The sequence below is a fragment of the Spinacia oleracea genome, chromosome 3, assembly GCF_020520425.1.
Source record: "Spinacia oleracea cultivar Varoflay chromosome 3, BTI_SOV_V1, whole genome shotgun sequence".
Lineage (NCBI taxonomy): Eukaryota > Viridiplantae > Streptophyta > Magnoliopsida > Caryophyllales > Amaranthaceae > Spinacia > Spinacia oleracea.
Window position 1 is genome coordinate 60202938 of NC_079489.1, and position 13579 is coordinate 60216516.

The window sequence follows — 13579 nt, forward strand, 5'->3', positions numbered from 1 at the left end:
ATGAATCCAAAATGGTTAGGATTGTTTTCTAATTTCAATCGAACGTGATTTCAAAATCCGAATTCCGTTTTAACGTAAAATTCAAAATTAAATTTTGATTTCATAAATCATTAAAATATTCAAAATGTAATAAAATCATTAAATTTTAATTACATTTGCATTTCTAAAATCCGCAAATTATATTTAAATATATTAATATACGTTAAAATATATAAGCAAAATGTATAAAATTACGGGGGATTACAATCTACTCCTCTTAAAAGAAGTTTCGTCCCCAAACTTGACACGAAAATTCACATATTTTTCCAAACTTTTACACTTACTCTTATTGTAGAAGTACTTTGTGCCACTCTTGTGCATTCTTTTTCCAACTAAGAGTTACTTGAAGTACTCAAGAACACATTTTCTTATGCAGAGAATCTATTTGTTTGCATCAACATGTAAAGGTTGCTAAAAATAAGCATAAAATGCTTAAAAATACCATAAAAATAGGTAAAAAGCGCGAATTTCTATCGCATTCTACCCCCTTAAAGGAAACGAGTTACGCCCTCGTAACTCACCTCAGAAAATAACTCTGGATACTTGATCTTCATTTCAGCTTCGGCTTCCCACGTTGCCTCTTCGTACTCGTGGTTTGACCAAAGCACTTTCACTATGCTGACGTCCTTATTGCGTGTACTACGCACTTTCCTATCAAGGATTTTCACAGGCCTTTCTTCGTATGTGAGGCTACTATCAATCTGGATTCTCTCATGCTCTAAGATATGACGCTCATCAGGGATATAGCGCTTTAGTTGGGAAATGTGAAACATGTTGTGCATCTTTTCGAACTCCATTGCAAGGCTAACTTGTATGCTACTTTCCCTATTCGTTGCAGAATCTCATATGGGCCTACATACTTGGCACTTAGCTTCCCTTTTTCCCGAACCTCATCACACCCTTGGTTGGTGATACTTTCAAGAACACTTTATCACCTACTGCAAATTCATCATCTCTTCTTTTCAAATCAGCATAACTCTTTTGCCTATCCTGGGCAGCTTGAATTCTAGCCTGAATCATTTTTACATTCCTGACAGTCTCCTCAATGAATTCCGTTCCCAAGACTATATTTTCACTGAAATCATTCCAGCAGGTGGGACTTCTACACTTTTTCCCATATAGTGCCTCAAAAGGTGCCATCTTAATGCTTGCATGGTAACTGTTGTTGTATGAAAATTCGATCAAGTCTAGATGGTCTTCCCAACTACCCTTAAAGTCAATCGCACAAGCCCTCAACATATCTTCCATAGTCTGGTTAGTTCTCTCAGTCTGACCACCGGTTGCAGGGTGGAAAGCAGTGCTCATTTTCAATGTTGTCCCAAGGTTCAACTGGACCTTTTGCCAAAATTTCGAGAGGAATCTTGAATCACGATCTGAAATAATATCGGTTAGGACCCCATGCAACCGCACTACATGGTTAATTTATGTCTTTGCAAGCTGTTTCTTTTTCCATGTCTCTTTAATCGGAATAAACACGGCTGATTTTGTTAGACGGTCCACAATCACCCAATTGGTATCATTTCCGTTCTTTGATCTAGGTAAGGCAGTAACAAAATCCATAAAAATGGAATCCCACTTCCATCCAGGCACTTCTAAAGGTTGAACTTTCCCCATGGGTCTTTTGTGGTCTATTTTGACTTTCTGACAGGTTAGGCATCTAGACACAAATTCAGCAACTTCCCGTTTCATATTAGGCCACCAATAGATTTGCTTCAGGTCTTTGTACAACTTGTCACCCCCAGGGTGCACAGAATATGGAGTATTATGCCCCTCATCCATAAGACGTCTCTTGAGTTCGTCACACTTCTGTGGTACACACCATCTCCCTTTGAACCTCAAACTACCATCCTCATGAATCTTGAAATATACTTCTTTCCCTTGCCCCATCTTTTCTTTGATCTTCTCTAAGTATTCATCCCCAGCTTGACTTTCTCTAATTTCCTCAAATATGGACAACCCCAATGATAATGCACTCAGTTTTGCTTTGGTTTCTCCAGGATTTACTATTTCCAGGCTAAATCTCTGCATGTCTCGACACAACTCTTCAGGCACTACCAAGACATTCATACTACGGCTAGATTTCCTACTCAATGCATCGGCAACTACATTTTCTTTCCCCTCATGGTACTGAATGTTCAAATCATAATCCTTGATCAACTCTAACCATTTTCTTTGTCTCATGTTGAGATCTTTCTGGGTGAAAATGTATTTTAGGCTTTTGTGGTCTGTAAAGATCTTACATGTTTCCCCATAGAGGTAATGTCTCCAAATTTTCAAAGCGAAAACAATCGCAGCTAGCTCTAGGTCGTGGGTAGGGTAATTAGCCTCAAACGGTTTCAATTGACGTGACGCATATGCAATCACCTTCCCATTTTGCTGTAACACACACCCTAAACCATTCTTCGACGCATCACTATATACCTCAAACCCTTCATTCCCATCAGGCAAGGTCAAAACAGGTGCTGAGGTTAAACGCTCTTTGAGAATTTGGAAAGCTTCCTCACATTTTTCGCTCCACTCAAATTTTGATTCTTTCTTCATCAAGTTGGTCATGGGTCTTGCTATCTTTGAGAAATCTCTGACAAATCTTCTATAATAACCAGCTAGACCTAGGAAACTCCGAATATCAGACATATTCTTTGGAGTAGGCCACTCACTCACAGCTTGAATCTTGGCAGGATCCACCGAGACTCCTTCCTTTGACACATAATGTCCCAAAACTGCTACCTTTTCCAGACAAAACTCACACTTAGAGAACTTTGCATACAACTGGTTCTTCCTAAGCGTCTCCAAGATAACCCTCAAATGCTTATCATGTTCCTTTTCACTCCTCGAATAGATCAGAATATCATCAATGATTACCACCACAAACTTATCTAGGAATTCATGGAAAATCCTATTCATCAAATCCATAAATATGGCGGGTGCATTGGTTAACCCAAAAGGCATTACTGTAAACTCATAATGACCATAACGAGTCCTAAATGCAGTCTTAGGAATGTCTTTCTCAGCTACTCTCAATTGGTGATATCTCGAACGCAAATTAATCTTTGAGAACACACTTGCCCCATTCAACTGGTCAAACAGGTCATCTATCCTAGGCAAAGGATATTTGTTTTTGATTGTTACATTGTTCAACTCCCTATAATCAATACATAGCCGCATACTCCCATCTTTCTTTTTGACAAACAATACTGGAGCTCCCCATGGTGATGCACTAGGCCAAATGTACCCCTTGTCGAACAACTCTTGCAATTGGGTCTTCAACTCACTCATTTCTGGAGGTGCCATCCTATAAGGTGCCTTGGATATGGGTGCAGTTCCGGGATTTAACTCTATAGTAAACTCAAGGGCTCTAGCAGGTGGCATACCTGAAATCTCATCTGGAAATACATCTATGAATTCGTTTACGATTGGGACATCCTCTATCTTCACCCCAACTTCTTTACTTACATCCGGGACACTACAGAAAAATAATTCACACCCCTTATTGACCAACTTCTTCACTTGTATCGCAGAGATCACCCCAAAGTTCTTAGACTTCTCAAATCGCCTATATGATATCGATTTCCCAGTAGAGTTCTTTAGGCTTACTTTCTGAATCTCACAATCTATCCTGGCCTTGTATAAACTTAGCCAATCCATACCCAGAATCACATCTAGGTCCCCCAAACTAAATTCTATCAAATTGGATGGAAAAATGCAATCTTTTATCTTCAAAGGCAAGTTCTTAAATAATTTCGTACACCTTATTGTTGCACCATTAGGCATACTAACAGGTAAATCAATTGCCTCAAAATCTACTAACTCCAAACTTTTAACAATAGAGGACAAAATAAAAGAATAAGTTGCCCCTGAATCAAACAACGTTTTAACAGGTAAGGAGTTAACAGAGAAAGTACCCGAAACTACATCTGCAGAACGTTCAGCTTCATTTCTACTCATTATGAACAGCTTTCCTGGAGCCTTGTTGTTATTGTTGTTCCCATTGGCAGGTTTGTTTTGGTTTCCCTGGTTATTTGGTGCCCCAGCAGGCTTCGAACTTTGGTTTCCCGAATGGTTAAACCCTGGTTTCCCTTGGTTACTACTCCCACTACCATTATGTTCTCTCTTCTGCTTAGTATAGCACTCATACTCCCTATGCCCCTTTTTCTGGCAGTAATTACAAGTCACCAATTCTCCCCTGCAGTTTCTACCAGGATGGTTGCTATTGCACATCTTACAGTGATGCACTCTCTCAGATTGGTTTTTGTTGTTGTAGTTATTTCCCTGGTTATTTCTTTTCTGGAAATTTCCATTCCCAATACCATTTCCATTCCCATTTCCATTTCTATTCCTTTTGAAGTTCTCCTAACTTCCCCCAGCATTAAACTCTTTCCTTTTATCCCCAACAACAATATTCTTCTTGTCTCTCCTAGTCTGCAGGCCATAAATATGAGCAGCTCTCCCATACACAATGTCTAAGGATGTAAAGGTTTCCCCACCTAATCCCAGTTGGATCTCATCGGTCAACCCCTGCTCAAACCTCTGAGCCTTTAGCTCCTCAGTAGCTACCACCTCAGGTGCAAACCTCGACAAAGATATAAACTTACTATAGTATTCAGCAATGGTCATATTCCCCATCCTAAGGTTGATAAACTCCTGCGCTTTCTGCTTCCTCATAAAAGGAGGATAAAACTTCCCCACAAGGCAACAATAAATGAATCCCAATTGAACCCCTCAGCAGCACTTAGTCTATTTCCATTTTCCCTCCACCAAAGGTCGGCCTCATTTTTCAGGTAGAGGATAGCTTGGCCTACTTTCATATGCTCAGGACAGTTTACCGCCTCAAATAGTTTCTCAAACTCCCTGATCCAGTTTTCAAGGAAGGTAGGGTCTGCTTGCCCCTTAAAGTATGGTGGCTTAACTTTCGCAAGCCTTTCAAACATGTCCCCTGCAGAATCGGGGCGCTTAGTTCTTTCCTGGGTTAATCTTTCCGCCATGAGGCGAATAGCAGCAGCTAGGTCGTTATTACTGGCCATCCTAGAGCGCGACCTGAAATTAATATACTCTAATTCAGGTTCAAAACTTTACTTATATTATCCTCTAGAAATGTAATATCACATCAACATTCAAAATTCACACAAAATGAACAATCATGCAGAACATTCAACTGAGAGACAAGGAATAACTTCAATCACCACGGATAATAAGGTAGAATAAAAGAAGAAAACATTCCCCATGCGTGCCCGTAATAAACTTTGATCCTTTAGATAGTCAATAATCTAACTTTTATTCCTCAGAAGAATGTCGATAACAATCCTAAATATTAACACACACCTGTTCTCAAAATAAAGTAAAAAGGTTCTACGATATAAACATAAACTATGGTTGGGCGAATTGTCCAACATTTTTCTCACACACAACTAAATATGTAAGCAAAGCTAAAGGGAGACATCATCAGACTTGTCCTTTGATTCGCTATAACCTTCTAGGGTGAATAACTCATATTTAAGTTCATCATCATCATCCATATCAAAATAATAGGCTTGTTTTCTTGGCCTTGAGGATCTTCGTAGACCTTGAAGTTGATGATTATCTTCTTCTGGCTCAGACTCGGGCTCAGGCTCAGGCTCGAACTCAAACACAAATTCAGGCTCAAACTAAAACTCAAATTCAGGCTCAAACTCAGGCTCCGAATCGCTTTCAGGTCTTGTGAGGGGGACGAAAAAGCACGAGGCTAATGCATGACCTCGTCCCTCGTGGGCGTGACGTTGTCAGATCAAGTGTAGTTAGATTTCCTGTGAGTTTACACCCAATCTACTAGTGATATAGGAGTCGCCATTCAGTTTTTAACGACAATGAGAAAAACTGACAAAACCCGGTTATTGTGACATAAAGGGAGTGCAATTATGTTCGACCACGACGGCCATCGGTTCCCTTGTGATCCCTGGTGTTGGGATCGCTCAACGTACACCCGCAGGGCAGAGATTGAGAGTTCGGGGGACTGTAACTACCGAGAGGAGTGCTCATCGATAACTCCAGAGGCAGGTTATCCTTACTAGCTCAGCATAAATAATTGAAGGGACATGCGTTAAACTATTAAACTATTCTGAATTGATTTTAGCAATATGCAACACATAACACTAAATCGATTGTGATTATCTTATTTAGGTTGATTTAAGGTACCTAGCATGATAATTCAATTGTCCAAGGTATTATCTTATTAGGCGTGATAGATCAATCAAGTTAATAGTTTGACAATTTTGTAAAAGGGTGATGAAAGCGATTAAATCATATGACGGACACATTACAACGCACCCTTGAGAGGTGCGTTACGGTTCTCAGAAAACTAACCACTTGGCTTTGCTATTTCTCCTCTTATTTAACGAATCTCGGGTTTCCAAGCAATGTTCCAGTATTTAGGCTTAATTCATCAGCTACAAGGGGCAGGACGCGTTCTGTTCGACTTTTGGTTCGATTGCGACAGAATGCTGGATCAATTTCGCAGCGTGAGGCTTAGGTTTAAGGCTAGAGTCAATACTCAGGTTATGGAATTGTGTGTTGTGTGTCCTTTTCACGTCGGTTTTGAGGTTGTATTTATAGGGAAAGAGTTTGTGGAAAGATAGATTTTTAGAATACGAATCCAAAAAGAATTCGGAGACTACACGGCCCCAGGCATTTTCAGCGCCCAGTGCTAGGCGCCAAAGATTTCGGCGCCCAGGGCTGGGCGTTGAAAATGTGATCTGGGCCGAGTTCTTGTCAGATTTGGACTCTTAGAACACGGAGCTTTTTGGGAGATTTATCCGAGTCTTTTAGTGCGTATTAACTTATGACGGAATGCGTCTGGGCCCGTTACGAACTCTAGGTTCGTTAGGAATTTAGTTCATACGTGACTCTTATTTTCGATTTATACCAGGAATGCAAATTCAATATCTTTTAGGATTTATGTTGGAGTGCAACACCTAATTCTAACAGGTTTCTATCTTTTATGACTTTGCCACTTTTAACAACTACCGGTTACGGCAGCTACTATCTTTAGCAGGTTTCCATAAATAACAGTTTTGGCTGAAATGAAAAGGGTGATTGAGATTCGTTATTTTATAGGAGATGCGTTGCCAAGTGGAGATTTGTGTTCTCATCATCGAACCTTCCCTTTCGGGAATGGGGACAAAAGTAGGTGTCTACAGGTCTCAAAACAGCTTGATAAATATCGACCCTAGTTTGCCCTCTAGCACGATCAAACTCACGAAGGGCTTCATCATCACTATCAGGTTCTCCTGCTCTTAAAACTTGACGCAGAACAAGTTCATAGCTGGTGTAACTATTTATGTCAGACTCGTAATCCATTTCATTTTCATCATCGCTCAGAACAATAGGGTTAGAGTTGCTCCCTATTCTATTTTCTTCCATGCCAGACATGATTAGTGATCTATAACAATTAAACATAGTTTCTATGTTAGTAATTAGTACTCTCACTTACCGATTGATCCCACAATACACAATAAGTAAGAATATATAGCAATCGCAAAGCATAGGAAAGACACAACAGTTAGCAGGTAGAGAAAGAACAATCATGTTGACATAATGCAGACACAATGCTTCTATTCTATATGCCCTTTCCTATGCTACCCATCTCTCAAAATAATCATAATATATCAAACATTGAAGTATAAAAAGAATAAATAAGAATGATTTATAAAAATTAATTTGATTAAACGAATAATTATTAAACGACAAATAATAAATAAATAAATAAATAATATTTTTTTTACGGTACTGTAGCAGCAGCAGTAATTTTTTTTTTTTAATTTTTTTTAAAATAATTACGAAAATATTAATTTAAATTTCAAAAAAAAGAAATGAAATACATTAAGTCACATAAACAAGAACGTATTTCAAAGCACGTAATTCAAGAGTCAATTTAAAAATAAATTCAAACATTTCTAACTAATAACTTTCAATTTATTCACTAGTTGTAGTTTAATTCAACGAAATTCTTTTTACGTGACTAATTAGTTAGTTAGACGCCTAAAATTTAAAAGGTAGACACGAAATGTCAGTAAAACCTTTAGCTCTGATACCACTTTGTAACACCCCGACAATTCCCTTTTTCTAAGATAACCCTTTTATAAATATAACTATAGAGAATCATCAAAGTATTATCGCCCGTGTGAAAACGTAACGGCTTATTCAGAATTTTGCAGCGAAAAACATAAAACTAACTTTTAGGTTCATAAATAATCGATTACATATTAAGTCCAAAAACCAATTAACGGAAATAAGGAAATACGAATAGTACGACAAATTTCAAATCCAAATTAACAAACCAAATCACTTAACCAAACAAATCTAAAAACAAGTTCTCTAATCCCGATCCCAATGATGCATCATCTTCAAACCTGTAGATGGGCAACACTTATTGATCCTTAGAGACTGCTCACCAAAGATGGGTCATCACAGGATCAATAAGGCATAGCCATGATCAACACACACAAACAAAGCACGTAATCAGCAAAGCTGAGTACTACATACTAAGACAATAATAATCCTAACATGATACTGTTAAACGATCAATCCTAACATGATACTAATGAACATAAGTAAGGATAACCAAAACATATTGACTTGAAGACTATACTTGACTGAACTAGACCTTTGTATCATTAACATTGTTTTAATTGAAATAGTCAATGGACCGAGTTGCTACTAGAAGCCTTCACTAAGGAAGACGAGGTACAGGCGCGACTCTGTAACCCCAATGACCTGCGATATCGAGGAACGTTTGACTAAAATAGAACCGGTGATCAATCCGGCCCCGGAAAAAGTCATAGGCAACCTATGACCCCAACTCCTGATTGTCCGTCACTTCAGACGTGCACAGTCTAAAGCTATTGCTAATCAGTTTCACTTTACATGATTTACAAATTGAAACCCTGTTATGACTCAACAATCACATAAGGCATACAATCCACATTTATTCACAACTGTTTTTATCTTGGAATTAAGTAAGTGATCACAAAGGTATCAAACAAGACTCATTCGAATTAAATCCAACCGTTCCTTTAATACTGATCAACCCCTCTATATGGGTATAAGGTTTCAACTTACTAAACAAGGTCCTTGGTCCTCATAAAGTAGTGAAAAGCTAAAAGGGAACAACCATCAACCGATCTGAATCAATATATACAAAGTAATCTAGTGTTCCCAATCAAACATGTTTAAACATCCATACTAACATGTTATAATTCTCAAAATCCAATATAGGTTCAATATGTCCATCCAACAATATTAAACATGAAATTTCAACCTGAGTAAGTTCATCAACAATATCAACATAACCAAGTTCATCAACAATTTCAACATGGTTTCAACAATTAGCACACATTCCAAGCACACAGGTATGTACGTACCTTGTGTAAACAAACTGATAGGCCACTTTAACACTTTCAAAAGTCGCCTAAAGTGAATTGTCCGCCTAAAACAACCAACAAGTAATCCCAATCAATTTCTAATCATTCGCAATTATAATAAAGCATTCTAAATACATCCTAAACATATTTAGAACCTTCCCCAATATAAAAAATTGAATATTTGATTTCCTAGCATAACAATAATTGAATTAAAGATTGAAATTCGTTGAAAACTCTTTGCAAACATCGTACATATTTAGTTGTGTGTGAGTATTGGGTTGGTTTATTGGTTTGGGCTTTGCCCAATTGGGCTAGGAGTAGGATTTAGGTTGATGAATCCAAAATGGTTGGGATTGTTTTCTAATTTCAATCGAACGTGATTTCAAAATCCGAATTTTGTTTTAACGTAAAATTTAAAATTAAATTTTGATTTCATAAATCATTAAAATATTCAAAATGTAATAAAATCATTATATTTTAATTACATTTGCATTTCTAAAATCCGCAAATTATATTTAAATATATTAGTATATGTTAAAATATAAAAGCAAAATGCATAAAATTACTGGGGATTACATATGTCAAGGCATTAAGCTTGCTTATTTTTGTCGCTAATTCCACTCTTTTGACACATTGTATTTGCTATAGCAAAATACAGGGGTTCAAAATGGCAGAAGGTAGGGGCTTCTCTATTTGGCGATTGTTGTAGAACTACACCAAAGACGATAGATGACATTTACACGACTCTCTCAGAGCATTCAGTGCCTCCGGGTGTAATCCCCCGTAATTTTATACATTTTATATTTTTATTTTAACGTATAGTTAATTATATTTGAATAGAATTTACGAATTTTAGAAATAAATATGTAATTAACGAATATTTATTTTTATACGTTTTAAATATTTTAATGATTTATGCAATGTAAAATAATTTTAGAATTCTATGTTGAAAAGAATTTGAATTTTGAAAACACATTTGAAATTAGGAAACCAAGCTTAATCGATTTTGGATTCAAATACTAAAAGTAAATCCTAATCCTAGCCCAAATTGGTGAAGCCCAAAACAAATAAACCCAAAATAAACCCATAATACTCTCTCCTCTCCTTCACTCACGTAAAACTGAAAGGAAACAAAAACCCTCTTTCCCTCTTCTTCCTGCTGCACGTGAACATGAACCTCAAGCCCCTCTCCTTGTCGCCGCCGTCCAGCCGACCACCGTCGTCCTTCACCGAAGCCTTCGCTGCCGGTGCCTCCTTCTTTCTCCTTTTCTCTTCCGTATTTCCTTTCTCTCTCTCGTTCTTTGCCTCCCCTGACTTGTGGTTTTTCTCACAACCACTATCAACGCACGCAACCACCACCTGTGCCACCACCTGCTCCCGCCAACTTCCCAGCGCCGCAACCCAGCCGTCGACCAACCTCCTCCCTTCTCCTTCACATACACAAGAAATCTCCCCTCCTATTTTCTTTGTTGCTCCGCACGCAACCACCAGTCGTGTTGCACCACCGTCGCGCCACCAAGTGTGCTGAACCACCAGCGTACCCACCGCCTGCTGCCGCCACTGTCGCCGGCCAGCATCTTCCTTCTTCCTCACTTTTGGTTATTTCTAAACCCTTAAAACTAATTAATGTTTTAATTATGTTTTTATAATTCGATTTATGTTTCTTGAATTAAATTCATGATTCTTTTTATGATTTATTATGAATTTCGGATTTCATGTTTTGTAATAATTATATCATTAATTTTCAGATTATACGATTTGATTGAGATATGGTTTTAATTATCAAAGTATGAGTTTTTAAGGTTTTTATAGTTTTGAAACCATGGTAGGACGATTGTGGATTATTAATATTATTGTTTCGATGTTCTAAGAACGTAGATTGGCCTTGGTGAAGTTTTAAATGAATTTATATTGCTGAAAATTTAAAGTACGATGTTTGCAAAGAGTTTTCAACGAATTTCAATCTTTAATTCAATTATTGTTATGCTAGGAAATCAAATATTCAATTTTTTATATTGGGGAAGGTTCTAAATATGTTTAGGATGTATTTAGAATGCTTTATTATAATTGCGAATGATTAGAAATTGATTGGGAATATTTGTTGGTCATTTTAGGCGGAGAATTCTCTGTAGGCGACTTTTGAAAGTGTTAAAGTGGTCTATCAGTTTGTTTACACAGGTACGTACATACCTGTGTGCTTGGAATGCGTGCTATTTGTTGAAACCATGTCGAAATTGTTGATGAACTTGGTTATGTTGAGATTGTTGATGAACTTGGTTATGTTGATATTATTGACGAACTTGGTTATGTTGAAATTGCATGTTTAATAATGTTGGACGGACATATTGAACTTATATTGCATTATGAGAATTGTAACATGTTAGCATGGATGATTGATACAAACATGTTGGTTAGGAACACTAGATTATTCTATATATGTTGGTTTGGATCGATTGATCGTTGTTCCCTTTTTAGCTTTTCACTACTTTATGAGGGCGGTAGACCTTGTTTAGTAAGTTGAAATTTTATACCCATATACAGGGGTTGATAATGGTTATAGGAAAGGTTGGATAAATTGGAATGAGTCTTGATTGATGCCTTTATGATCACTTACTTAATTCCTAGATAAAAACAGTTGTGAACAAATGTGGATTGTATGCCTTATGTGATTGTTGAGTCATAACAGAGTCTCAATTTGTAAATCATGTAAAGTGAAACTAAGTAGCAATAGCTTTAGACTGTGCACGTCTAAAGTGACGGACAAACAGGAGTTGGGGTTCATGGTGGTAGCCCATGGCCTTTTCTGGGACCGGATTGATCACCGTGTTCTACTTTTATTAAAACGTTCCTCGATATCGCAGGTCACTGAGGTTACGGATTCGCGCCCGTACCTCGTCTTCCTTAGTGAAGACTTCTGGATGGACAACTCGGTCCATTGTCTATTTCAACCAAAATAATATTATTGTTATAAGTCTAACCTAGTCTGGTCAAGGATGGTTGTCAAGTTATCATGTTGTATCTGCCCTTGTTTATGTTCATTAGTATCATGTTAGGGTTGTTCGTTTAATAGTATCATGTTAGGATTATTATTGTTTTAGTATGTAGTTGTAACAGCCCGCCCTTCACGAGCTGCTTTCTAAACACACTTAGTCTTAATTTAAACAAACTAAATGAAATTACAACTTTAAACCCTGCTAACCAAAATTTAACTCTTCAACCAACTTCAAAGATTTAATCACAGATTAAGTCTTAATTAAATTTAATTAATTATTAGAAATTTCGGCAGCACTTCCCCTAAATATGGACAGCCTAAAAATATTGTTTAGGAAATTACGTCAGATTTTCTTTCACCTGCTTCAATTACAACATTCCAACATACAACATTTCCCAAGACATCACCAGGGTATCACCAAACCCAACAAGGATATATAATCCGTTAATAATAAACCAAAAAGCTCTAGAAAGGAATAATACAATCCATTAACAAGTTGGGAAAGACTTAAATATACTTGGAGAATCCATAACCCGCCTTGGAACATATAAGACATCTGGAGGACTCTACGCACCTTGAACCTGAACTGAAACTCGATTCTCGCTACCTGCAAAACATTTTAACTCTGCCCCCACCAGGACAGGTTCATTGAACAAAATCAGCGGAAATCTGAGTACACGTTATCCAACCTGAAATGCATTTGATAGGTGGCTCAAATAGTTTTGTTTTTAGTTTTTATGTTTCGTTTTGAAAATCAATTTTACTTATAAGCACGCTTGAAAACATTACTTAATAAAACATTATAATTTCGTTGAAATCTATTTCATCAAATCCTTATTATTCAGCAAACGTTTGGAAAACAATATAATAAAGTTTTATTCGCAATAGCTCCAGACCTTACTTATCATCGCACAGAATTTCTAAATTCACAATTACTTCAATAATAAAGCTTGCAATTTAAGATTCACCTAATTATTCCCACCATACCGTTAATCATTTCCAACCATAACCTTACTCGACAATTACTCATAACCATGCATGTACCAAGTATTTCTCTAAAAGTAAACTTCCCCAAGCCATCATTTATGCCACAAGGTGAAGCTCAAAATATATATCCATTTACAACTCAATGGAAACTCATTCGCACAATATTTCC

At 37.2% G+C, this 13579-nt stretch overlaps 1 long non-coding RNA gene across 1 annotated transcript in view; it reads right to left on the reverse strand.

The window, feature by feature from the left end:
- Window positions 1-12899: 12899 nt before the first annotated feature.
- The window catches only part of LOC130469053 (uncharacterized), a 30861-nt gene continuing 30181 nt past the window's right edge, over window positions 12900-13579 (reverse strand). Inside the window, exon 4 of the long non-coding RNA XR_008929432.1 lies at window positions 12900-13048. This is a non-coding gene — a long non-coding RNA (uncharacterized lncRNA). The remainder of the gene's footprint in view (window positions 13049-13579) is intronic.